General features: G+C 37.5%; 1 long non-coding RNA gene across 1 annotated transcript; it reads left to right on the forward strand.

Moving 5' to 3' along the window:
* The first annotated feature begins 9,054 nt into the window (after positions 1–9,054).
* LOC127424324 (uncharacterized) lies at positions 9,055–21,735 on the forward strand. Its single transcript, XR_007894461.1, has 3 exons — positions 9,055–9,376; positions 16,135–16,420; positions 21,380–21,735. It is a non-coding gene; the product is annotated as an uncharacterized LOC127424324 (long non-coding RNA).
* Positions 21,736–27,500: the final 5,765 nt, after the last annotated feature.

A 27,500-nucleotide genomic window follows, 5' to 3' on the forward strand; every position in this document is an offset into this window, starting at 1 on the left:
ACACGACCGCCAAATTAACATGCTGGGATTCAGACGTGTGTGTTTGAAGCACTGGAAAACCACACATTGAAAAATAAACAATACAATGTAAGGGGGCAAATTCTAAACAGCATTTTGCACTCTTAAAGGGCACTGCATGAAGGGAACTCGAAAAGACTACTTTAAAGGTCAGATTCAAATGAAAGTTTTAGCGAAAAATAATTTACTACCGCACATACAACAAAAAAATTAAAAGTGAGAAGCTTTTTTTAAAAACACAATTCACGTTGCGAGATTTGGAATTATTTTGGGTTTTGTCAGATGAGACTGGGAAAACCCATCTGCCGTGAATGTCTACAAAGATTTCAAGCCAAGTGGGAAACAACAGCAACCTTATTAAACACCTTCGGACACATCCCACGGCTTCTGCAGAATACACACTGGTTAGTGCCATTTCATTGAACCTAAAGGCTTTATCTTAATATTTACAGATTTACAGTTTCTCTGACAAATCTAACTTTGCACTCGTTTATGTTTTTCCAATTACAAATGCATGGTGACGGTAACTTCACCCTTATGATTGGCGCCAATAGTCTCTACCATCAACTTAAGCTTGTGATGCTTTTGGGAAATGCAGCCCAGATAGGTTTGATCATGTCCCTGAGGCATGCAATCTACACGGTGTGTGTAGTCTACATTCGCTCTGCTGTTTACCAGGAGAGAGGGGCTGAAGCGGTTGTAATATTGAAAAAGGCTGCTCTAAACAGTCTTTTCAACGTTACAATATCTTTATTTTTATGTTACCAACATTCAAATAATCACAGAAACAATGGAATAAAAGTTTAAAGCCGTTGCCATTTGAACTGGCTGTTTTGATGTGGCAAATTTTTTTTTTTTTTTTTTTTTTCTTCACATCAAACTAAGAATGTATTAGGTAACAAGTTAGTCCATTTGAGCCTTCTCCCAGTTCATCCATCAGTTATTTTCACCACTTCAAGAGCAATAAGTGGAATGCTAGTTTCTAAGAACCACTATGACAAACTGTGTTAGGAATTAACACACCATTGTGTGGTATCATGATACTACTTGGTATCGTGATACTTTAGCAGGTATAGAATCATAAGATATGATTATGGTATCGTGACAACCCTAGTTGAGAGTCTATGAAGAGATGTGAAGAGATGAGCAAACCCTCTTTGCTTCCATTTGAGATTAACCTTAAACACGTAAACAAACATTCGTTCCAATCCATTGTTGGGGGATTTGTCCATTGACTAACTTTATCTTTTCACTTTAAGAAACAAGCCATGTTCAAATGTTCAATACATTATTCCAGTTTGATTTAAAGGAGCAATATAACATTTTACAATACATAAAATACAATATTACAAATGTTTTGGTTATAAAAGAGCCCATGACTTCAATTCAGCCTGTGGATATTTTTGATCTGAAACAAAGGCAGTGCAGAGATTACATACTTTACCGCGAGGCTTACTTCACTCAGGCTGCACATGTGGCCAGCACTGCCCCAGATGGCCCAGATGTTGTTTTTAATGTATGCATGGAGAGAACACGCTAAGCCTAGTATGGTAGCTCCACATGCCTTTGTTCCCACCAGAGCTGAACTCTAGTTCTAAACTATGCGACCCCTAATGCAGTGCACAGTTGATAGACTTAAAAGATTTTTATGTCTAAAAAATTAGCAAGAGTTCATCGATTAATTGTGAAAAAGATGCTACTTAATATCTGGGCTTCCATACAAGACTCTTTAAAGGAACCATAAACAAAGGGATTTATAGGACAGGAGCTACAAGATTAGGATTGAAATCTTCCAATAAAGTGACACATTAGGAAATGGAGGGATCACATGACACTTTTATTTTACTATTTTTTCTGTGATCCACCTATTATCTCATAGAAGTTTTTTTTTTTTTTTTTTTCACCTAATACAGTTATGGTTTAGCCTAGATTTTATAACCCTTTTCTATCCTCTGTTAGACTCTTATAATTATTTTTGTGTTTGTGCTGTGCCTTTAAGACTTCTTAAAAAACACGCTCTGAAATGAGAAAAATAACTTTTGAAAGTTTGCACTGCACCACTACTTCAATTACACCCTCATTACAAAGTCTGCATTATTGTGCAGCAAAAACTGAAGATTTTTATTTTGTTTTATTAATGGGATGCTTCTGAATGATTTGCAGAGCAACAGCAGCAGCCAGGAACTGCAACATGTTCCACATTTCACTCTTATTGTTAGTTCACTTTGTGTTTAAAGCTGAAGTATGTAATTTCTGCAGCACTAGCACTACCAAACAGAATTGCAAAACTAAACATAAAAATAAAACTTACGCCATTGGTTGAGTAATGATGTTGGGGCAGGTTTAAGCGGGTAGCGCAATACAATTTGTGCCACAGAAAGACAGTTTTTTGAGAAAATTAACCTATGAATGGCATACTAATAGTTGTAGCTGCACATTAAACTGGGATGGGAGAAAGCATTTTAATGCAGAAAAAAGTTACATACTTCAGCTTTAAGCTTTGTCCTTATTACAACATGATGACAGCGGCAAACCAAATTTATGAACACACCACTGGTTGATGCAAATTTGCTCAGTCGGGCTGGTCAGTATGCTCAAACAAACAGAGTAATGTTTTCATAGCACCACAGAGCCACAGTGGCAGGTCTGGCTGAGTAAAACCTATTTTGACTGGGAAGACCCTTCGGCCAGCTGAGAAGAAATATAATGTATAAAATATTGATTATATAACATTTAAATATTTCAGTTGATTTTCAATACTCATTTCAAAATCACAAAAAATTATACTGCTATCGAACACTACTGAATACCACTGAACACTTTTTTATTTAAAACATTACACATTAATCTAAATATAAACATTAAATTAAAACCTGGCATGTTGCCTTCAAGTGTTTCTCAATTTAGTTAACATAACTTTTTTCTCTTTTTTTGTTATTTGTTTTATTATTCAGGTAAATGGTCACAATAATAATAAAAAAAGAAGTATAAAAAATTAAAAGAATTATATATATATATATATATATATATAAATGTACTCACATAAATATTATTTACTCAGCCTCATGCTGTCTCAAAATCCCCACTGACTTGCATTATATGAATATATTCACATCATATCTCCATCAAAAATTCTTCGTATGTGTTCCGCAGAAGAAAAAAGTCTGAGATTGAGATGGCATAAGGGTGAGTAAATGATGAGAGAATTATCATTTTTGGGTGAACTGTGAGCTGTTTTTTTTTTTTTTTGATGAATGTTTACAACATAATAGACAGTGGCAGGTATATTAGGCTTCATTTATACTGCAAGGTCTGCACAGATCCATATTTTAACACGTACCTGATTTTTGTTGCACACGTTTGCATACATGCAACACATAACATGTTTTCATTAAAGACTTCATTAAAGGCAATATGTTTCACCGTTCATGCACGCAACTGCATAACCGCATTTACCAAAAGTGCTCATCATCATTGCTGCATATTTACACGTTGTTACCAAGATTTCTCGTAGCTTCAGTTGCATACTGAAAAGAAAATCATCAATACCTTTGTATGGATTACAGTTGGAACACTGATCATTCAGTTAGCTTTGATTCAAGATCTCTCTAGGTTTTCCTGATACAATGACTCTTGAGTCTGCCTGTGCAGATTTCTTTTTTTTCCCCATCAGCGGGGAGCAATATCTGAAATGTGCACGCTTGCAGCTCAAAGGGAACACTGGTGTTCATACTTTGAGAAAATCAACCTACAAATGCAGCCTGGTCTCATGAACATTACGTGACCATGGCAACATTTTTGCAAAACGAAATTACGTGCCTTATTACGTTTGGCTGCAGCTTCCCAGTGAAATGTCCAGAGGGGGGCACCAAAAGCGAGTTATAATCAGAAGAGGTTTTTAAGGTGAATATTAGATAGAGGTTTTAATGAGTAAAACATACCTCCCTAACCTAAAACTTTAACCTAAACCTAACCAATAGTGATCTAAAATCAAATGAGAGGTGAACAAATCAGACATCCTTACCCTAAACCAACACCTGAACTTAACCGATAGTGTCCAAAACAAAATGACAAACGAAAAGCACATTTTCTGTAGCAACCCCATCGTCTCGTGTTGCACCTATGACACTCTCATATCACGTGTCAAATTGAGAGCTTCACTGGTCTCAAGATGCGCACTTCCGGTCCAAAGTCCAACAATCTTATGAGGCGAGCTACCGCAGAAGCTAATCCTGTTGGAATAAGCATGGAAATATAGGCGAGTCTAAGCAAGTGTTAGCATGTATCGTTTTTCAAATTATGCATTATAGTTAGGGATGTGTGGAAAGACTAATTTCACTGACGTTTAAATGTAAATTTAAATGATTAGTCTAAAAAGAAAGAAACCCTCAGAAAACAGTCAACACACATTGTGTGTTTATGTGGCCCATTTAAAATACTTAATCTATTCCAACAGCCAAATCCGACACTAAATTTCACTAAAATGGGGCATTTATCTCCGATGTGGCTTGCCTTGCATTATGATCATTGTACATTAAATACAGAATATCACATGCATTCACTGAATCAACATTAGATAATACAGGTATATTTCTTGAAAACAACTGAATGAATAGTGCAGGACCAATAGTGCAACTCTAATAGCCTGTTCTAAACAGAATTCACCAAGAAAAGTTGCTTAACAAAAATGCACTGAAAAGTTGCACGTATTTCAAGACGTGCATTAGCCTATGATCTAATCCGAAAGCTGTTCGGTTAAGAACATTAACCAGTGACATTTACAATGTAAAAAAAAAAAAAAAAATACAAATAATAATATCTAGATGAGAAAAAAAAATAGGCCTGTGAGAAATGTACAATAAACGAAATGTATTGCTCTAAACATGACGTGCACACAGAATAAAAGAAAATATCCATAGGGACTTTCAAGCCAACGTTTCGTAAATCCGCTTCCCGCACCACTACCAAAGTGAGAGAGGACATTTTTCTGTGTGCACCGCGCGTGAGGGGGAAGAAGCACGAGCGGTGAGAGGTCAAATTAAACTTTGTATACATCTGCTCCAGATATCATCTTTTTTAAATAATTGTATTATTAATTATATTTAAAATGTAACATTAACATGACAGTAATACATTTTCGCAGACTTTGAAAAAATATATAGCCAAACGTATGAGTAAAAATTGAATGAAAAATAAAAATAAAAAGTGTGAAAAAGAAGTGTTTATAAAGTCATAATCAGCCGTTGTACTGGTGATTTGTGTGAAAGTGAGTAAAACACACAGTTGTTGTAGCACCTCTAGTGTTAATTTCACCAGGAAACTGCGATGAAACAGAATTTGGCACGTTAAAAGTCAGTTTGCAAAACTGTAGTTATAGTAATGTTCATTCTACGAGACTAGGTTGTACAAATGGCTTACAAATTGTTGTCTCAGTATATTAAGCTCGGATAGGGTATTATTTTAACAACATCACAAGAAAAAAAAAATACAGAGATAGCAAATACGTTGCTTCAATGATTTCTCATAAGTAACCACACAGAACACAAATCATGCTTCTTAGCATAGCAAATTTTAAATCTGAAATTCATGTAACTGTAGCCGATTACAACCCTGCATTATGTCTACAGCTGCATCTAGAGGTTTATATTAAATTAGCATGCTTGCATTGAGAGTCCTTGTGCCAGGCAGAATGGGGAAGGAAGCATATCTGTGTAAAGATCTAATGCACTGCTAAGTGAAGCCGAAGCAGGATAAGGCCAGCGCAGAGATAGCCAAGCAGCAGAAACAAGCCCAGCAATCTCCTTGCATCAGCCTCGGTCAGATGTGACAATCAGAGGATCCTAATGAGCTGATTTTACGGTTCGGCTGCCCCGCCCCTTGGCCCTGCTCATCCACACTCATGCTCTGTTTATGCTGGGGGCATTGGGGTGCCATCTTGAGCACAACTCACATCTATTCTATCTGACTGCTCGCCGCGCCACACAAACATGCATATGGAAATACACTTGGACACGAGGGCATGGCGAGAATGTTCCGATCTAGACAGAAGCCTGCTTTTCTGAAGCACTATGGCTACGTTTACACAGTCAGTGCTTGGGATCGACAACGGTTTTCACTAACGTGTAATTCTCAAATTGTCTAACATAACAAAGTCTAACAAAGTGACTTGCAAACGGTCTGTATAAACAAATAACTGTGGAAGACAGTGACTGAATCTAAAATCATTAGATGACACACAGCTCACATCTCCATGAGAGTTACCGGAGCCCTTCAAGAAAAAATGCAACACACACAAGACAGCATGTTTGCAGTGCAATGGCATGACAGGCAAGATAGTTGTCAACTGCGGTTCCATTCGCACAGCATAGGTTTACTGAACTTGCTCTCAAAATGCAGAATCTTAAGTCATTTCAGTTAGAGAATACAGTTGACACTCTTATTTATAACCGAACTGTGTATGTAACCATCTGTAGCACTGCAAAACAGGACTGACAACAGTATTCTGCTGCTGTGTGGAGGCTTTGCCTATGAGGAGTCCAAGCTCCCCACTCATTTTGGAGAGAAGGAGCTGAGAGGAGAGGAACAAGATGAGAAGGAGGTTCTATGGTTGGGGGCGAGATGTTATCAAGAATGAAAGCATTTGGCTCCGGTCCCAGTGTGGCTCTGTCGTCATCGCTATGCAGGATGGATGGTAGTGCATAAACTGTGATGGCACTCTGCATCACCTCAAAGATTTGATTCTCTTTGACGCTGCAGCCTTACCTAAACATCTGAACAGCATACAACTAAAAAAAACTTGATTGAGACTGTAAAAGAGAAACAAGTAATTATGAACAGTGTCCATTTTTTTTTTCCTTTTCAAGTTTTTCGTTAGATATATTTGTGATTTTGTCAGTACTACAATAATACATTGAAATATCTTAGCTCAGTAGGTCCTTAAAATGGAAGTGAATGGAGATTTCTCTTTTGAAGCTCTAAAAAAATCACAGACAGTCAGCATAAACATCATCCATACAACACCAGCTGTTAAATTAATGTCTTCTAAAGTGACACAGTCACTTTTGGTGTGAAAAATATAAATATTTAAGTACTTTTTTAAACCCTAAATCATGCTTCCGGTCTGGAGTGGTAAGCGTGTGTGACGTAATCGCATTGGCATTTGAAACACGCGAGAACTGAGGCACGTGCGACACAGCCGGAAAAGCAGCGCTGTTTACAAGTGAGGAGGAGGAACACTGTACAGTGGCTTGGTTGGTTTTGGTTTAGATCTGTATTTATTTACTCACAGTGGTGCGTTTGTGTGCTTATCCTGGATGTCTCAACAGAGAGGAGAATGTGAGATTACGTTGGTATCATGGCAATGTGAATATGTCACACGAGAAACTGCTTGGACTCCACCCTCTCGTGAAGCTTACCCACACATTGGATTATAGTTAAAAAGTATCTTTTTTACACACCAAAAGTGATCGTATCACTTAAGAGATTAATTTAACTGCTGGAGTTGTGTCAATGACATTTATTCTGACTTTGTGATTTTTGGAGCTTCAAAAGAGAAATCTCCATTCTCTTGCATTTCAAGGATCTACTGAGCTAAGATATTTTTCTATTTTACTTCAAATGTGTTCTGGTGAAGAAAGAAAGTCATACACACCTGGGATATCATGAGGATGAGTAAATAATGAGAGAATTTTCATTTTGGGTGAACTATCCCTTTAATGCCCCACACTGTAAAATGACATTCATATTACATGAATGGTGAAATCCTAACATTTATTTGAAATGAAAACCATTATGAAAGTTCTGTTGTCACTATCAGCTATGTCTGTTTTGTTGTATTGCAATCACTGATTATAAACCCTAGAATGCAAATGTGGGTCAAAAATGACCCATTTAGCCAATTACAATTAACCATGGTTTTACAATAGTAATACAGTAGTTTCCCTATAGTAACCATTTTACTATATATTGTAAACATGACAGTAACCATGCTGATTTTGTGGTTACAATGTTTTTACTACAAATACCACAGTTAAACTATGGTTACTGTTATATATATATATATATATTATTTATTTTTTATTAAGGGCAAACCTGTTGAAGTGTTTGTTACCAAACAGAGTATTCTTACTTTGGATTTGGAAGTAATATTTTTTTTTTTTTTTTTTCTGAACATGGCAAATACCAAACCGTACTTAAACAGTGACCCTAAAACTATGATACAAACTGAACCGTGAGAAATTTGAATCGTTACACCCCTAATAATTACAGCTAAACTGAATATTTAACTGCTGTCCTTGACAACCCGCTTCCTACACTGTACTAGCTCCTCTGATTCGCATCACCTTGACAGGGTTTATTTTGCTATAATGACTGGCTCCGACTGTACAATATCCTTACATTTTTCCTGCACCGCTATTGAAAGGCAATTTAATTTGCAGTCTGAATCGAATGTGACGAGATTAAAAGACTGGAAAATAATACAAAGATATTAAATAGATTAGTTGTTGTAAAAATTTAACGCAGCCAGTATTATCTGATTTACAAATAAATGACTCTTATGAGCCGGTTCTTTTAATGAATCAATCAAAATGACTCACAGGTATGGTTTGAATCAGATTAATCCATCAATCTAAAATACGCCATTGAAAATGGCCAGTCCTACCCCTGTGCATACAACCAACATCCCTGTTTCCTAAACTTCACTTACTGACACTTTTAATGAGGCAAAATAGCTCCACAAGATTTGCAACTCACTGACTATTCCTGTACACAGAGCTAAGCAGTTCTTCTCTCTCGCCTTCACAATGATTAGAGTCAGACTGACAGAGTGCAGCAGTCCTGCCCTGCCCTGGCCAGAACAGTAGTCTGGAATACTGAGAGACTCTTCTTTCAGCAACCTCAAAAGCAGCCAATCACAGCGCTCATGCCCCGGGGCTGGTCTCAGCCGGCAAATAGGAGGAGCTACTGCCTGTCACATGACAGAATGTGCCCCTGTCCATCAACGGAGTCATATATAGCCCAATCCAGCAGCCTCAGACAAGGCTGTGAGTGTGTGTGGGACCGGCTGAGGACTCTGTGTACCTACAGTTTGATTTGCGACTGACTGTGAGTGCTTGTGTGTGGGTTTGGGCCCAAATGAAGGAACGAACGAGTGTGAGAGAAAAAAAATCTAAGTAAAAAAAGACTGATTATTCTGGAGGTTAACTCATTTTGTGCTCAAGAAGGACTCAAGATTTTGGGGGCTACTTTTTAGAATAAGTAAATTTTCTTTCGATCACATTTTTCCAGTTTTCACAATTTTGACAGAACCCTGAAAGCAAAAAACTGCAAGTCAGCTCTGGTGACTTTATGGTGGGGGGTAAGTATTTTAAACTCATTTCACTTCCTAAATAATTATATATATATATATATATATATATATATATATATATATATATATATATATATTCTATTCCTCTGTTGTGGCTCAAAAGTCATTTAGAGTGTAACATACTGCCGTGCTGCGTGCTTTGAGTTCATTCAGTGCATTCCACCATTACAGCGTGCTTGTTTGCTTTTCTGTTATCCAAGTTCTGAATGAGGGCTTACGCTTTTCACATGCAAAGCTCCCGGGCCAGACCGCGTCCAGACAGGCATCTGATATACAAACCGTCATGATCCCTATTAGTTCCACAATCACCACTGCTTGTATTGCTGGGAAACTGTGTGAGAGATAGCGAGTGAAAGAGGTTTGTGAATGAGTTGGGTGGTGCTAAGCAGCAGTCTCATGGCCTTATCCTAGTTGTGAAAGTTTCTTCATTATAGTTTTGCATGATCGTTTTAACACTACTTTCGTGACGGCTCGTATGCAGAGGGTGCAATTTGGCGGCGAGCAGAGGTGTGTGTGTGATGTGTGAGGGGGGGTTAAAGGCAGACAGTGGGACAAAAGCGACAGACCCCCAATCCAGACAGATTAGGTCAACCTTCATCCCAACCCAGAGCTGTACAGGTCACCTGGTTGAGAGAGAGAGAGGGACAGAGGGGGCCCCTAAGGGTTAGAGGTTGCGAGACTCTTGCTCTCAAAATACGAAAGGGTGGAGGGACGAGTTTTCTGTCCGTCTGTGTCGGTCTCATATTTCCTTACAGCATAAAGGTGTGTTTTCGGTTTTGGTTTGTGGTGGGACGTGAGAACAGACACATAAGATGCCAAAAAGGGGGTAGTGAGTTCACTTTAGCTGCTAAAACGAGAGGGAGGGAAAGGCGCTGAGAAAAGGTCTGTAATTATGACAAGGAGTCTGTGTGTTTTTCTTTGTGTATATGTGTGTGGGTGGGGGTCACAAGGGTTGGAATGTATTGACTGACGGCAAATGTTGTCTACCCATTTATTTTTCATCTTTACACAATTGTTTTTTTCCAAAGGTTTTAATCCATAAATCCATGTCAGAGACTTCCAGAACTATAACAGCAAATGCAGTTCTGAAAAATCCTAAAATTCTGAAAAACATACAATAGAATTTGAAATAGAAAGACCAACCCTAATGCACAACCTAACCCTTAAAAGAAATTTTTTTGAACTAAAAAACTTCATATTAACTTTTTATTTAATTTAAATGTTTTTCAAATTAATATTTTCCCAAATATCTCCAAAGCAAGGTTTTATCAAATTTAGCTCACTTTTAGGGACAATTTTATCCCAAACTATAGCCAAGTATGCGCACACATAAACACACACTAACAGGCACTCGTTTAAGGATCATTAAATATATTTAGTCATCAAAACATCACAAACTACTTTAATGAGCAAATGGGTGAAAAAAATATTTATTTCAGAAGAATCAAACAAACCAGCTGCACCGGCATGATTTTTATCTTCAGAGGAACCAGACTGACGCAATAAAACGTGTTTATGTCAAAGAATGTCCTGTGTAGGATACAAATGGTGTTTATGACAGACATTCTGAAATACCCAGCATGTACAGTCTTGTTCAGTTGTGCCAATACAGGCAGGAACACAAACATGCATGCATGCAAACACACACACATCACACGCACACACACATCCCTTTCCCCCCCACCGCTAACCACTCATACAGACTATATGACAGATCGGCCACAAAAATTCAAAGTTTCCAACGTCAAATCAAAAACCATGATGTTGATGTTCTCTCGTTTCGATCAGTCTTTAAATATAAAGTATAATTCACTGAAATGAAAAACCTTATGCTGTTCCAATCCTATGTGACTTTTTTCTTATTTTAAACACAAAGAGATGTTGGGCAAAATGTTTAGTCGCAGTCACCATTCACTTTCATTGCACCTTTGTTTTGTTTTTTTATAAAATGGAAGTAAATGGTCACTGAAACTGCCTAACATCATCATCTTTTTTTGTCCCACTGAATTAAATTGTACAGGTGTGGAATGACATGAGGTTGAATAGTTACAAAATTTGCATATTTGGGAGAACTATTCCTTTAAGGGCATACACTTTTTCTTTACAAGTTCCAAGCTGGACAAAAGGAACTCTAGCCAGCCAATACAAAGCTTGAACACACACACGCACGCTCTGTGTGCAAGATTATCAGACAGCGCTAAGTCTGGGGGGATGGGACGAGAGGCGGGAGAGTTTAGGACAGGATATGGGAGTCTTTGATGCGACTGCGAGGCGGAGAGGACTGCTCTATAACAGAGGAAGAGTGCCCTAATCAGACCCACAATCCATGGACACCCACAAACCAGACCGTAAGCAGTATGCTATAAAACCTGAGTAACACCACCAAGGGCTATACAATAAATTGGATTCTTCCTCGAGATTACAATTACATTTGTGAAAAACGATGATTACAGCATTCCATTTAGGTCTGCTCGTTACATCAAAATGTAAATCTATTTATGTGGTTTTTGCAGCATTTGAGCATCGTAACCTATGACAGATTTCTGTGTTTAATTTCTTCGCAATCTGAATATGAACTCATTTCGAACCAGTGTTAAGTTTAACATTCAGTCTTGATTTATTTATATATAAAACAGCAATAAAATAATTCAGAAACAAAATTCTCAGCTTGTTTGGGATGTGTAGCCAACATAAAGATTATGGCATGCCGTTGCCACACACAAAATTAGTATTTGTAAATTTCTTGGCATAAATTGACATTTATGATTTTTGTCATAATCGATCAGACAAACTCACAATTGGCTAACACACAAGGTGCAATCCATTCAAAAAACACCTCATCCAATGATACGTTTTCATTCCCTGCTTCTCAATCTAATATGGCCATCTAATCCATCCACGGGAATCCTGTTCGGCCCTCACCCCTAGCTCTGATTACACACTAGATGGGAGAAAATAGGTCAGCCTATTGTGTAAAATGCAACGGCTTTACCCGAACCTGCAGATTACAACACCCCTTGATCGTAGATGTGGCGTTGCGATTTAGGACTCAGTCGCGTTGCGCATCTGTTTGGGTTTTTCGGTCCTGTCCTCATTCCTGACAAGTTAAAATGAAAAACACAGATTGGCATGCTTAAATGCCAATGGTCGCAGATATGACATGCTGTAAATATTGCAAAGATTCTGTCTTTCTTTCAAGTTCTGTGTCGTTACATTGTAGGTGAGGTGAAATAATGTGTTGAGCAATATGGTTTCAGTGGTCGTTTGAGGAGTAGGTTGTACAATCATTCAGTAGTTTATGGTCTTCTCAAAACCTGATCCAACAATAGTGTGTGAAGTCATAAAGAAATACCTTGCCATTTCAAATCAAAGCAGGAAATGTCTTTTTGCACTCCTTTTGAGTGTCTAAGAAACAGAATTGCTTTTAATTGGTGGCATGGGCATTTGCTATGGTGCATAAGTGTGCTAAGAACAACCTATTGACCTTTAAAACAGGTATAGAAAAGGTTGTGTATGTGGGTGTGTAAAGTAGTATGCAAACAAAGACTGAAGCCTTTGCACAGAAAAATCTGTTTTTCTGTCAGCGTCTGAATGTAGCATGAGTTATGTAGCTGACACATGCAACAGAAAAATAAAAATGATCACTGGGGTTCTCTAAAATCTAAAGTTGCATAAACTGGGTAAGAACACACTTAAATAATTAGCCACTAGAGGCCTTGCATTACACTTTCATTTCATCATGGGCAAGAGGTGTTTCTTGGCACAAAGCAAAGTGAATTTGAAATGGCTCATCCAATCAAAATGTACAGTCGGAACTAGACGATATGCATTTAATGCTGCCTGCCTCAGTGAAGACGCTCTACATAAAGTAATTTGAGACCGTCTTCAGGACTACTACTGCTTTCAAAGAACGTGCAAAGTTAGACAAAAATGGTAAGAAGTGTCGATTGGTAGCAGTTATTTCTAAGCAGTTAGTGTCTGTGCTGATGCATTGGTGCTCATGTCAAGAGCACAGGTTCGAATCTGGCCCGCAATACAACTCATTGCAGAAAAAAGTAATAATGTATTAATAAAAGAAACCCATGCAGAAAAGACAGAGTGAAATAGCGAAAGATTGAAAGAAAGGAAATATGCAAAACAGTGAAAGAAAGTGGAAGAATGCAGTCTAAACAGTCAATTTGGACAGCTGGGACTGACTTTTTCTTCATGCTAGGCGTAAACTTTACCTAAGCATCTTAGCTAAAAGAACGTAAAGTGTTTGTTTTATCTGTGAGAAGGAAAAACAGACAAAGGTAAAGAGAGTTAGAGAAAGAGATGAAATGGCACAGCTGGGAGTGAAGACGACAGCGTGAGAGAAGAGGAGTGTCTATGGTAATGCTCTTAACCGGCACAAAGGGAAAAGAGTCAGAGCTGTGGCACTGCCAGTGCTGCGTTAATGCTTCCCTCTCGGCCTGTCAGTTCGCCAGTTCGCTTGCGCTAATCCTCCGAGCATTAGCCGCTCTTTGAAATGTGAATGGAGAAGCCTCCTGATTTCTTTAAGATCACCACACAGTCATCATCAGGGTTTCGGCTTCTTTCCACTAAACTCTAAACTCTCAAGTTAAGTACTTTGCGATTGCCTAATTAGCAAAGTTGAGTCGTGAGGTGCAGATGTGCTGCGCTTGGATTTATGGAGGTGTCCTTAATGTATTGGATGGTAATGTACGCAAAAGTCAGTTGACCCCGAGGCCTTTTAGTCCATTTACATTGAGAGCGAGCGACGCAACATGACACAAAAAAAAAACAAACAAAAAAAAAAAAAAATAATATATATATATATATATTTTCTTAATCAGTATTTTGTCTTTTCCAGTAAAAACACTGAAACACCCTTAAAAAGAGATACATTTACATAAGAAGCAAAATTGTGTAAGATATTTGGAGTAACAATGCCAAATTGTTTAATATTATATGCATTTCACTAAATAGTGTTAGATGTATGCTTAAAACAAGAAAAAACTTCCAGTAAATATAGCTGTTTTTAAAAGATGTTTAAACATTACTGGAAAATAAGAAAAACAATTCTCCCGCAATATTGCATTGCTTGCAACACGATTGTTTGCACAGCAGATGCGTTGAGCTGACTCAGACAGTATATATATATATATATATATATATATATATATCTGTGTGTGTGTGTGTGTGTGTGTGTGTGTGTGTGTGTTTTCATGTTTAATTGACGTCATAGAATAACATGTTCTCAGTAATCATTTCTAACATCAACAGTAATGTGATGAGAATTGAGAAGACACATCAATTTACAAAATACACAGACAAAGTGATACATGAACATTTGGTTTCCATAATTGCCTCAAAGCTTGGGCACATCAATTTCTCTCTTTTCCACACATTAGAGTGTGTGTGTGTTTTGTGATAAGTGCTCGGACACCAGCGCTGGAGATTAGCTTCAGTTTGAAGCAAACACTGTGGCAGCGTGGCGTCTACAGAACAGATTAAACCCGGATTAAATGTCCAAATCAAGTGTTTTTGCCTCTGCATATCCTTGGGCAAACACAAATTTAGCAGCATATCACCTCATCAAGGTTACTTTACACATTATTAAGTTTCTAATAATTGTAAAATATTTACTATGGAAAAAATGGAAATGGAGTTATGATTTTACTATACACTCATCATTTTCAGCTGTCTATTTTTTTTTTTTTCAGTCACCAAAGTACGAAAAACAAACAAAACCACAACTGTATTATAAGAATACGCAACCAATCACAATTCAGTACATAAAAAGATGCAGGAAAAGACCAAATCGCAATTCAGAATGCAAAAAGATGCAGGAAAAAACCCCCAATAGTAATTCAGTACGTAAAAAGGAATAGCCTTAGACCAAACACAATTTAGTACACAAACTGATGTAAGAAAGAAGACCAAATAGCAATTCAGTACGCAAAGCGATGAAGGAAAGAAGCCTAAATCGCAATGCAGTACGAAAAAAGATGCAGAAAAAAAGACCAACAGCAATTCATTACGCAAAAAGATGCAGGAAAAAGACCAAATGCAATTTAGTATGCAAAAAGATGCAGGAAAGAAGTCAGATAGCAATTCAGTACGCAAAAAGATGCAAGAAAAAGACCAAATCGCAATTTAGCACGTAAAAAGATGCAAGAAATAGCCTAAGACCAATCACAATTTAGTACGCAAAAGAAGCAGGAAAAGACCAACTACAATTCACAATGTAAAGAGATGCAGGAAATAAGACCAACAGCAATTCAGTACACAAAAAGATGCAGGAAAATGACCAATCACAATTCAGCATGTAAAAAGATGCAACAAATAAGACCAATCACAATTTAGTATGCAAAATGATGCAAGAAAGAAGACCATTTGCAATTCAGTATGCAACAGATGCAGGAAAGACAAATAAAAATTCAGTATGCAAATACTGCACTGAGAGACCAATCGCAGTGACTTCATCTATGTCGGTTACATTTTGAATGCCAACATTCTGAAATTGTCTAGAATACAAAGTTAGAATGGAGTCTGTGCACAAAGCTGTTCAGGAGTTCATTGCTTAAGTTTAATGCTTACAGTTAGAGGTTTAGAAAAACCCCAAACCAGAATTTTTGAGGAATATATCAATACAGTTGTGCCTCGCAATTCTTTTTTGGTGCATTCTTTATTCCTAAGGTGTCTGTTTTTTTTTTTGTTTTTTTTTTTCTAAGTCTAAGTGGTGGTCTCTTTCTCTCCTGCAGAACGCCCCATGAGTTTGACTGACAGAGAGATGCGCTGATGGAGAAGTGAGTCGTTCGGCTCTGACCCCGAACAATGAGCTTCAACGTGACGGGAGCAGACAGCCCCCATCCTGGAAATGTCACGGCCAACATCAGAGACCCCACAGCCTCCTCTTTCATTCCCTTAATCCACAATCCTTCCTCTCCTCTCTTCTCCTGAGCGGCATACATATTCATCGACTCAAGTCCTCACCATTCTAATGAGGGCTAGACCAGCGGGCTATGAAAGAGAGCAGAGATATGGGAGGTGGGTAGGGGGTTAAGAAGAGAGGAGTGACAGTCTTTGAACTCCCAAAGAATGAGGGATGATGAGAGATGATGATGATGAATAGATAGATGGTTGAATTGATGAGAGATACAGTGAGAGGGACAGATCTGATCCTGGTTCTTTCTCGTGGTCTACAGACAGCAGTTATTAAATTAATTACTTAGTCGCTTTAAATAAGTGTACTTTTATACATTTATTTTACCCTGCATACCGCTTACATGAGGGGGTGGGGGAAACGTAGGTGTACAAGAGAGGTGGAAGACATACCAATGAAATGGAGACACAGATGTGAAGATAATTATAGGACGTATAATGTTTTGAGGTGCTGGTTTTTGTATCGTTTGTAGATACACAGGCATGTTCAGAGTAGAGATGCACAAATATAAGTGACAATACCAGTTGTGTCCAATTTAACATTTTATTTATAATTAAAATTATTAAATAATTTATATTTAAATTATCAGCATCAATCTGATTGGGCAGATAACTTAATTTTTTTTCCAATACTTCTATGCTAGGTTAGTCCTAATCAGTTATTTATTTTTTTCTGCTTAACTAGTATGTTTTGTAGTGACAGACCGATATATCGGCCAGGCCAAATAATCCGCTGGTATTTGGATATTTTGAGATCGAATCAGCCAATAACTGTGCCAACTGGCCAAATGCACATTTTCCATTTTCTAATATTTTAATTTAAATAAAGTCTATTTAAAATCAGCAATATGCATACATCTTATTAAAAACAATTATCTAGATATCAGCATTTTATCGACCATCGACTAGCCTGCTTTCTAAATATTGGTATCGGAATATACCAATTTTGATGCCAGATTTCACATTAAACAAATTCTAGATTGGAGCTGTGATCATCATTATATATATATATATATATATATATATATATATATAAAATGAAGCAGGTAAAACAGCTTTTTTAAAATATCATCAATCATTTTATTTAACAGCCACAAAAAAACAAACCAAAAAAATTCAAAACAATCTCACTGATTTTGCTTAAGTCGACAATGTGTAAGTTCATGAACCGTAAACACCTTCAATGGCTTTCCTTTTATTGGGACCTACACGGTTTAAGCAAAAACCGATCGACACACGTAGATTTTTGCCCATTACCCCGATTTCGCGTTCTATGGAAACACCTTTATCAGCTTTCTTCCCGCTTATTCAACATACTAATAATAATAATAATAAACATTATTTTATATAGCGCCTTTAAAAAGGCCTCTCAAGGCGCTTTATATAGGAAAAATAAATTGAAAACAGAAGTACAGTGCATAAAACAGGGTATATAAGCATGCATCAAAAACAGTTAATAATAAAACACGATTCCAAATAATAATAATAATAATAATAATAATAAAAAGACAAAATCATCAAGTAAAAGCTATCCTAAAGAAATATGTTTTGAGATAAGCTTTAAATACACTAAAAGACCATGCTTCTCTAATATCAGAAGGAAATGAGTTCCACAGTTTTGGAGCATAAGAAGAAAATGACCTATCACCCATAGTGCGTAGAAGAATCTGAGGAACAGTTGAACAGACCAGAATTGGAGGAGCGGAGATCACGTTTTGGAGTGTAATGGGTTAAAAGCTCAGCCAAATACTGAGGAGCCAAACCATGCAAAGCCTTGTATGTAAGCATTTAAAATCAACATGAAACCTGACGGAGCCAGTGCAAGGACTCCAAGATAGGACTGATGTGATTACTTGTCCTGGAGCTAGTCAGGATTCTAGCTGCCGAGTTTTGCACATATTGCAATTTATTTAGTGTAGATTTAGAGACTCCAGTAAGGAGACATTGCAATAATCAATGCAATAAAAAAACAAAAGTATTGATCAGCATTTCAGCCACAGAGCAAGATAACATAGGGCTCAATCTTGCAATGTTTCTGAGATGAAAAAAGGATGTTTTAACAGTATTCTGCACATGTGGCTCAAATGACAAACTCGCATCAAATATAACTCCAAGATTTTTTAGTTTTGTTTGAAACTCCAAAGCAGAGCCATCCGCAGTTAGAGTTAAGAGCCTGCTTTACGAAGCTGATGAGGAGAGCCAATGAGCATAACTTCAGTCTTGTTACTGTTAAGACAAAGAACATTTTGAGGTATCATATATTTATCTCAGAAATACAATGTGAAAGAAAAGTGACTGCCACATTATCACCAGGTTTAGAATGAATGTAAATATGTGTGTCATCTGCGTAAAAATGATACTTAAGACAGAGTGATCTTAAGAGCTAACCAAGAGGAAAAATGTAAATACCAAAGAGTAAGAGGCCCAAAATTGAATCCTGAGGGACACCAAAGTGAACTGAACCAATGTCTGACCTACAGCCACCTAGGGAGACAAACTGCCTACGATCTGAGAGAATTTATCTAAACCAGTTTAAAGCAGTCACTGAGACACAAAAGACAGTTTCAAGATGGGTGAGTAAAAGAGTGTGACCAACAGTGTCTATAGCGGCACTAAGATCAGGAAGGATTAGAATAGAAAGAGATCCAGAGTCAGAAGCTATTAACAAGTCATTAGTGACTTAAAGCTTAAAGCTGTTTCTGTACTGTGGAGTTTACGGAAGCTGGATTGAAGGGGCTCAAAAAAATTGTTAACAGTGAAGTGATTGGGTAACTGAGAGGCAACAAATCATTCTAAGATTTTTGCAAGGAAAGGATGGTTAGAGAAGGGACGAAAGTTGTTAAAGTTGTCCATGTTAGTCTTTTTATGTACTGGAGTTACAGCAGCAGTTTTAAATGCTGCTGGCACAACACCAGTTCGCAAAGAGTCATTTATAATACTCAAGACTACCGGACACAAAGAGGCAAAACATGATTTAAATAAACTAGACGGTAGAGGATCAGCTATGCAAGTGGTAGCTTTCTTGCACAATATCTCATTGCCTACAGAAACATGGTCAAGTAGAGAGAAATTTGAGAGAGGGGTGCCAGGAAAACAGGACAGACTGAGAGAAGAAACAGAAGAGACAGGAGCAGTGAGAATGTGTTTACGAATATTGTCTATCTTAGTGCTAAATAAATCAAGAAATTTGTTACAAAGTTGAGTTGAAACAGGCAAGTTGGTGGAACAGTTACATTTGAGCAATCTATTTCTAGTATGAAAAAGTTGTCTGGGATTGTTTTGATTGTTAACAATTATCTGGGAAAAATAATGAGATCTGACAGATTCAGTTGCCGCTTTATAATCACGCAAGTGGTCTTTCCAAGCCTGGTAATATACGTTCAATCCAGAAAGACGCCACCTTCGCTCCATTTTACAACAAGCTGCCTTCATTGAGTGCAGACTGTCGTTATACCAGGGAGCAGGACGCGAAAAGGAAATAGTCAATGATTTCAAAGGAGCAAAAGAATCCAAGCCAGATAGGAGTACAGTATTTAATAGAGAAATTTTGTCATCAAGGGGATCTGATGGAGAAAAACAGCTTAAGGAAGAAACAACAGAGTTTAAATTTAAAGTGGGAGAAGTGGGAGTATTTGTATGTGTTAATTCCATATTAAAAAAGATGGCTAGATGGTCAGAAAGACCTAAATCAACAGAGAAAAACTGAGACACAAAAGAACCATTAGCAATAACAAGGTCTAAGATGTGACCTTTGTTATGTGCAGAACTAAACAAACTGGATCAAATCAAAACACTCCAATAAAGACAGAAAGTCCTTTGTCATCACTGAGTTTTTCGAGTCAATGTGTATGTTAAAGTCACCCAAAATAAGAATTCTCTTAAACTTGAGGCATAGCATAGACAACAGATTGGCAAACATAGACAAAAAGGCTTCATTAGGCTTTGGGGGTCTGTAGATGGTAGCGATGATGGTAGTGTGAGGGGCAGACACACTCAGAACGAGACATTCAAATGAAGTAAACTGTGGTACAGACACAGGACTTTTGTTGTATTGTAGGTTATGTATCACAATGATACACCCGCCTCTACCAGAGAGTCACGGAAGATCAAACAACCCATAGCCTGTGGGAGTAAGTTGATTAAAAAGGAGTCCATCACTCTGTTTATGCCATGTTTCTGTTAAGCACACAAGGCCCAGGTTTTTGTGATAATTTCTGATAAAAGCAGAGCTTTGTTATTCACAAAGCGTGCGTTAAATGACACAGAAGATAACGGGGAAAACTCCAAACGTGGAAGCACTGACAAGTTGTTAAAATTAACGGTCTTTCAGTTTTACACCAAAGTATTGGAACAGAGACGGCAGTAGAATATGAGTGGATAAAACTGCGCCTTGAAGAGCGATGCATGTAGAGCTTTGATCGCAGTATTCCTGTATTTCGGCAAAGTTCATAAGTGTCTTTTGCCAAATAACAGTTCCTTTTTAGGTTCAGTAGCTGGTGTGAGGTGTACCTTAAAGCCATGCGGAGGGAATCCACATCCACAGTAACCTTGCATTAGTGTAAATCCTGGCCAGGGCAACAGCAGGGTTGACTCCGCCAGAGAAAGCTCACAGATAATAACAACAGTCTGAAATTAAAAAAAGTGATCCAACATTGCTATTAATAAAACAGCGATCAGACTATAAGAACATGCACAAGTGTTGTGAGCATGCCTGTTTACATTTTAATGCAAAAAGCAGAAGATAACCCAATGACTTCAAGTCTCATGTAACCACAATTTTCATGCATTGTCAGATTTTTTGAATAAGCTGATTTTTACTCATTATCATATAAGCATTTTGTGTGCTTAGAAAACGTGCTGTGTATTGCCTAACATTTCTATATCAGCACATACCTAGTTCAAAGCCTCAAAAAGGAGACATTTAAGTTCCAACTTCACCAGTCTCAGGGTATATCTGTCCAAATGAATGCTGCTGTGGTGTGAAATTGGTCATTTTCAGCACTCCTACACTCTTGTAAAACTAGAAGAGGCTGTCTGAGGTCTATTTTCTCTCTTCACACACAGCTAGCAGCAGGAGACAGGAAGCACAGCCTGAAAGAGTCGCTGGACTCACTATCAGAGGGGGAAGACAGAGCTTCCCATTCGCCGTTTTACAAACCAGATGTTCCATGGCCTGGATCTGCTTATTAGAGCCGAGCAATAGTGCCAAATGTACAGTGAGAGCACTTCAATGTGACGCTGTAAGCAAGCACACTTCACATTAATGAGGGAAGTCAGTATTGCGTGCTAATGTGTTTGCATTCATAATGGTTGGACAGAGACTGTGATTGTTTCACTTGCAATTGAAGGGTGCACCAGGGAGACGGTCTTTACACACATGGCTAGTTGATAAATATTTGCTTTTTTTTTTTTTTTTTTTTAAATCAACATCTAAATTTTAGGTTAAAATTTATATGAATGTATAAGCAAGTGTTTCCCAGCCTATTCCAAATCTATTCCAAAAAAATAGATTCACCAGGTAGCACATATATATTATAATTTATAAAATATCCACAAATTGTTTTGTTTTCTTTCCAAAAAATAATTAATAGATTAAAAGAACTCATCATGATGTTGTTGTTTTTTATTTTTTTATTTTTCTTCTCAGTATTAGAGATTTAACCAAGAAAATTCAAAATCTTTTCAAGTACCCCTGGAACCTGCACTTGTGCCCCTGATTGGGAAAAACTGGTATAAAGTAAATTATATATCTTAGGTGTTGTAACAGGTCACCATGTCTTAACACCTGTATGCTTTCACTAGTTTGTCCTGTAGTGTGACAAATGACTATTTAAATGTTAAAAAAAAATATGCATGCATAATAATTATAATGATGTGTGCCTGATAATTACAAAAGTATGAGCAAAATGCTGTTTAAAACAGTTTTAGAGTGTCACATGTCACACTGGAGGACATGTCCAAAAACATTTATAAACCCAATAGACCCAAAAATATTGTATGTCATCTACCCACTGGTAATTCATGGACTGCGTACATGAGTTGTTGGTGTGAGCAGGTGTGTGAAAGGTGATAACAGACAGTGCTCTGGGGTTCACCGAGGTTGTGGGGCTCAACTACTGCTCGCAAACACGCACACACATAAGCAGACCACCAGCCGTTAAACTGTTCCACTTAGCTGAAACCAGGTGCAATAACCCACCACTTTTGGTTTCAGTCAAGAGCTATTCAAATAGATGTTCAATATCTGCACTGTACTCATTCATTTCCATTTATGCATCTTTTAAATTACTTAAAAGCTTTATATTTGTAGTTAGTGCAATGCTCTACCAGTTAAGCTATAGGAACATGCTCAAATTAATATAGTTAATGCATAAATTCATTGTGAATATAGAATTGTGTTGCCTTCCTATAACATTTGTCTATCTCTTTTTGCTATGGGACTGCTGATGTCTTGTGTGCATCCATATGATAGGGCATCCAAAGAACCACATAGTGTTCCTCTTCATTGTCATACCTCTCATGTTATTGTAATCAGGGATTTTTGAAATCCCTCAACATTCTCAGCCCCCTTAATTTCTGTGCCAGAGCAGGAGTGAAAGAAAGAAGTGGTGGTGGTGGTGGTGGTGGTGGGGGGGGGACACAGTATAGAAATATAGATAGCCTATAGTGTGCTTAAAAAGTCGTCAGGATTGGTTGTGTAGTTTGGAGGAGCAGTCAAATGGGAGCATGCATTAATAATGCATGCATGCCTCAAAGAGCTCTCACACAGGAAACACGGGCTGGGGTTCAGATAAGGGTAAAGAGAGCAAGCCTGCAGAGAATGTGGGAGAGCAAGGGAGAGACAGAGTGAGAGAGAAATATTAAAAGAACAGTACAAGCCAGGCAACACTAAGATTTATTGTGTTTTTACTTCACAATTCTATTCTGTCCCATATGTTTTGTTTAATATACTCTTCAGATGTTCTTAAAGTCATCATGAAATCGAAATTTCTGGTATCATTGTGCTTGATCCTTCAGGGTACTTTAACTGGGATTTGTGTAATTTTTTCAATGATAAAATACTTTCTCATATCCAGCTTAATATGCAGAGACAACTAAGCCATTTGTAGGTTGATTTTCCAGAAAAGTGTTAGCACTGTGACACCATCAACACATAGTTCCGTTAGTTTGACTATCCTGACCAGCCCGACACAGCAACATTGACTCAATTGATGGTGTGAGTTTGAGGCGGGCCATCTGTATTTTCTGACATATGGCAGATGGGGATTGTTAAGCAATTCCATTTGGAGTTGCCTCTGAAATGACTTTCCTGCTGACATCACATAGGCCTTTATGGCTATTGGTCAGTGCTAATCAATAGCCAAATATCAATTTATCCATTGTTATAGGCTTACTTTTCACAATCCATCAATTTCTGAGGTATAAAATTAAGTCCCGCCACTACAGTTTTTCAAATATCCAGTTTCACTCCAAAATATGTCACATTGTGGGAGTACAATTGATTGCGAATCCCGTTTTATGTTGACTTCCATTCTAGCTACCTAAAATAAAGTAAAAATGTAATCCACTGAATTTTAGTAGGTGAAGGCTACGCTTGTGGCCAAGTCAAGAGGTTCTAAATGGTTCTTGTAGCCTACTGTAAATCTAACTGTAGATCTTGGATCTTGATCCAAAACACACCTGGTTGTTCTACACAAAAAGGGCCATTGTCCTACAAGATTTCCTGGTCCCTTGGTGAACATTCAACGCTGTCGGTGAGTTTTGAGCTTCTGTAACAAACCATCGACCGTTGACTGTACCCTGAGTGTTGCCAAAAACAACGTAAATGGAGCAATCTCGAAAGGCGTTTGGAAAGAGCACAATGGGTGTATTAGCCCACTAATGACTGCAATAAACATTCATTGCTGTCGGTGGGTTTCCAATGGACACAACTCACTGATCAATGAATGCAAACTGCGGTGCAAGAACCTCAGTCACATGCCTGGAGGAGCTGTCAATCTCATGAGGATTTCTGGGAAGTGCCCTGACCAGACAGAGTAATTTGTATGCTCTTGTGGGGCCTGCATAGCACCAGATCATTGTGAGTAGTTTATTGAGGTAAGGTACCAAACTTTATGTCAAAAATATCTTGCTGTTGTGATCAACAATCAAAAAAACTATTCACACAAAATGCAAGATGAATACATTTAGGCTTTAAAAAAGTACTTTAAAATATCACAACATTGTCAAGGCTTAGTGAGGCCTTTACTGAATAATTAATTTCTGTTAAAGCAACTTGCTCTGCTCCAGCTTAATGTGTGTGTTTAAAGGGATAGTTCACCCAAAAAAGAAAACTGTCATAATTTATTCACACATGTAATTTTAAACCTGCATGCTCAACAATAAGGATGGTCCACTGTCCTGGGCCTGTGTTACAGAGATTCGGGCCAGTTGACAGAACTGCCAATTGCCCCACCGGCCCAATGCATTTTCACTAAATTTAACATTTGTCGATCTTGTTAATGTGTTTTATGCCTTGCAAACTCAAATATTTAGAAATCTGTGATGTATTAATTATTGTTGTTGCAAATAACTTTCATAATTTTGAAGGTAAAAATTGGTTGAAAATTACTAACCAAACAATAATGTTTAGCATCATAAGCAATCATATTCCTGCAAAGCTATATTCCTGGCAAATATACATACATATAGTACACACAAACTCATATATACATATACATACATACATATATATATATAGAGAGAGAGAGAGAGAGAGAGAGAGAGAGAGAGAGAGAGAGAGAGTTGTGCTCAAAAGTTTGCATACCCTGGCAGAAATTGTGAAATATTGGCACTGATTTTGAAAATATGACTGATCATGAAACAACCACACTGTCTTCTTCCAGAGCAGCCTGTATTTCTCCTGAGGTTACATGTGGGTTTTTCTTTGTATCCTGAACAATTCTTCTGGCAGTTGTGGCTGAAATCTTTCTTGGTCTACCTGACCTTGGCTTGGTATCAAGAGATCCCTGAATTTTCCACTTCTTAATAAGTGATTGAACAGTACTGACTGGCATTTTCAAGGCTTTGGATATCTTTTTATATCCTTTTCCATCTTTCTAAAGTTCCATTATCTTGTTACGCAGGTCTTTTGACAGTTCTTTTCTGCTCCCCATGGCTCAGTATCTAGTCTGCTTAGTGCATCCACGTGAGAGCTAACAAACTCATTGACTATTTATACACAGGCACTAATTGCAATTTAAAAAGCCACAGGTGTGGGAAATTAACCTTTAATTGCCATTTAAACCTGTGTGTGTCACATTGTGTGTCTGTGACAAGGCCAAACATTCAAGGGTATGTAAACTTTTGATCAGGGCCATTTGGGTGATTTCTGTTATCATTATGATTTAAAAAGGAGCCAAACAACTATGTGATAATAAATGGCTTCATATGATCACCATCCTTAAATAAAAGACAGTTTTTTTTGCATGATCAGTCATATTTTCAAAATCAATGCCAAAATTTCACAATTTCTGCCAGGGTATGCAAACATTTGAGCACAATATATATATATATATATATATATATATATATATATATATACACACACACACATATACACACACACACACACATACATACATACATACACACACACACACACACACACACACACCTGACTGTGTCAGCAGCAAAAATCCTTATTTAACCCTTTATATAACCCTTTATTTAACCCTTTATATAGTGACCAGCGGCTGTCAAAAAGTTATAAAAGCTATAAGTACTAATATATATATATATATATATATATAGTCCATACAACGTGCACCATATTCCATTTCTTTTGAAGTCATATGATAGTTTTCTGTGAGGAAAAGGCAGAAATTAAAGTCGTTATTCCCTGAAAGTCTCCCCCTCATCTGTGGGTCTCAAATCTCTTTCGCACTTGCACATATTCAAAACACCGTGCAATGCATCTTAACAGTTGTGTCTAGTAGGGGTGGGAATCACAAGATAACTTGCAATATAAGATGATATTATAATTGATAGTTAGGTCACGATACAATATTATTGCGATTATGGCGGAGGACGAATCTCAGTTGCCTCTGCATCTGAGACCGTCAACCACGCATCTTATCATGTGGCTTGTTGAGCGTGTTACCGCAGAGACCTAGCACATGGAGGCTTCACTCTATTCTCCGCAGCATCCACGCACAACACACCACGTTCCCCACCGAGAGCGAGAACCACATTATAGCGACCACGAGGAGGTTACCCCAATGTGACTCTACCCACCTTAGCAACCGGGCCAATTGGTCTCTTAGGAAGCCTGACTGGAGTCACTCAGCACGCCTGGATTTGAACTTGCAACTCCAGGTGTGGTAGTCAGCATCTTTACTTGCTGAGCTAACCAGGCCCCCACCAAATGCATTGTTAAATTATTTCCTAATACCTCTGCACAATGCAAAGCCATAAGCATACAAGACCAAAATGGTTCCTTGTTTCTGTGGTTAGGTCAATGTACCTAGTCTTTCTAAAAATAAATTATAGTATTTATGAATACAATAGTAGCCTTCACACTTTAAAATAATTATTTATTACAACACAGTTTCAATACACAAAGTATAATAGGTTTCACCTAAAAGGTTAGCAATATGATACTAACATTTTTGTCAAACTACTTCAGTTATTGTTACTAATGTAAAATTGTAATACATTTTAGTAACAGTGGGTGATGTGTAAAACTGCACCTTCTAAGGGACTGTTATTTATTTCCTAGATCAATTTGGCAAAGAGAAGCTATTTTTCCCCCCATAACCATAATGTAAACATAAAATATCGATATTTGGCCTGCAAATATCAAAACAATATCACAAAGAAAAATATCACGATTTATCTATATTTTTCCCCACCTCTAGCGTCTAGATGGTAAACCTCATTCTTCAAAAAACTTGTGAGAATTGCATTAGCTTCTACCAAGTTAGAGTTTGCAAGTGCAAAATGAGATGATGAAAAGAAAGACAAGAAAATAAATCTAACAGGTTTGGAATGACATTAAGGTGTGTAAATGATGACCGAATTTTCATTTTTGGGTGAACTATTCCTTTAAATATCTTGAGAAATTTATTCCTTAAATGTCTTGTAGATTCAACCTCACCAGAGCAGAACAGTGTAGATTTTTTTCTGTTTTTGAAAAAGGACGGGG

This window comes from Myxocyprinus asiaticus, chromosome 33 (genome assembly GCF_019703515.2).
Source record: "Myxocyprinus asiaticus isolate MX2 ecotype Aquarium Trade chromosome 33, UBuf_Myxa_2, whole genome shotgun sequence".
NCBI classification, from domain to species: Eukaryota; Metazoa; Chordata; class Actinopteri; order Cypriniformes; family Catostomidae; genus Myxocyprinus; species Myxocyprinus asiaticus.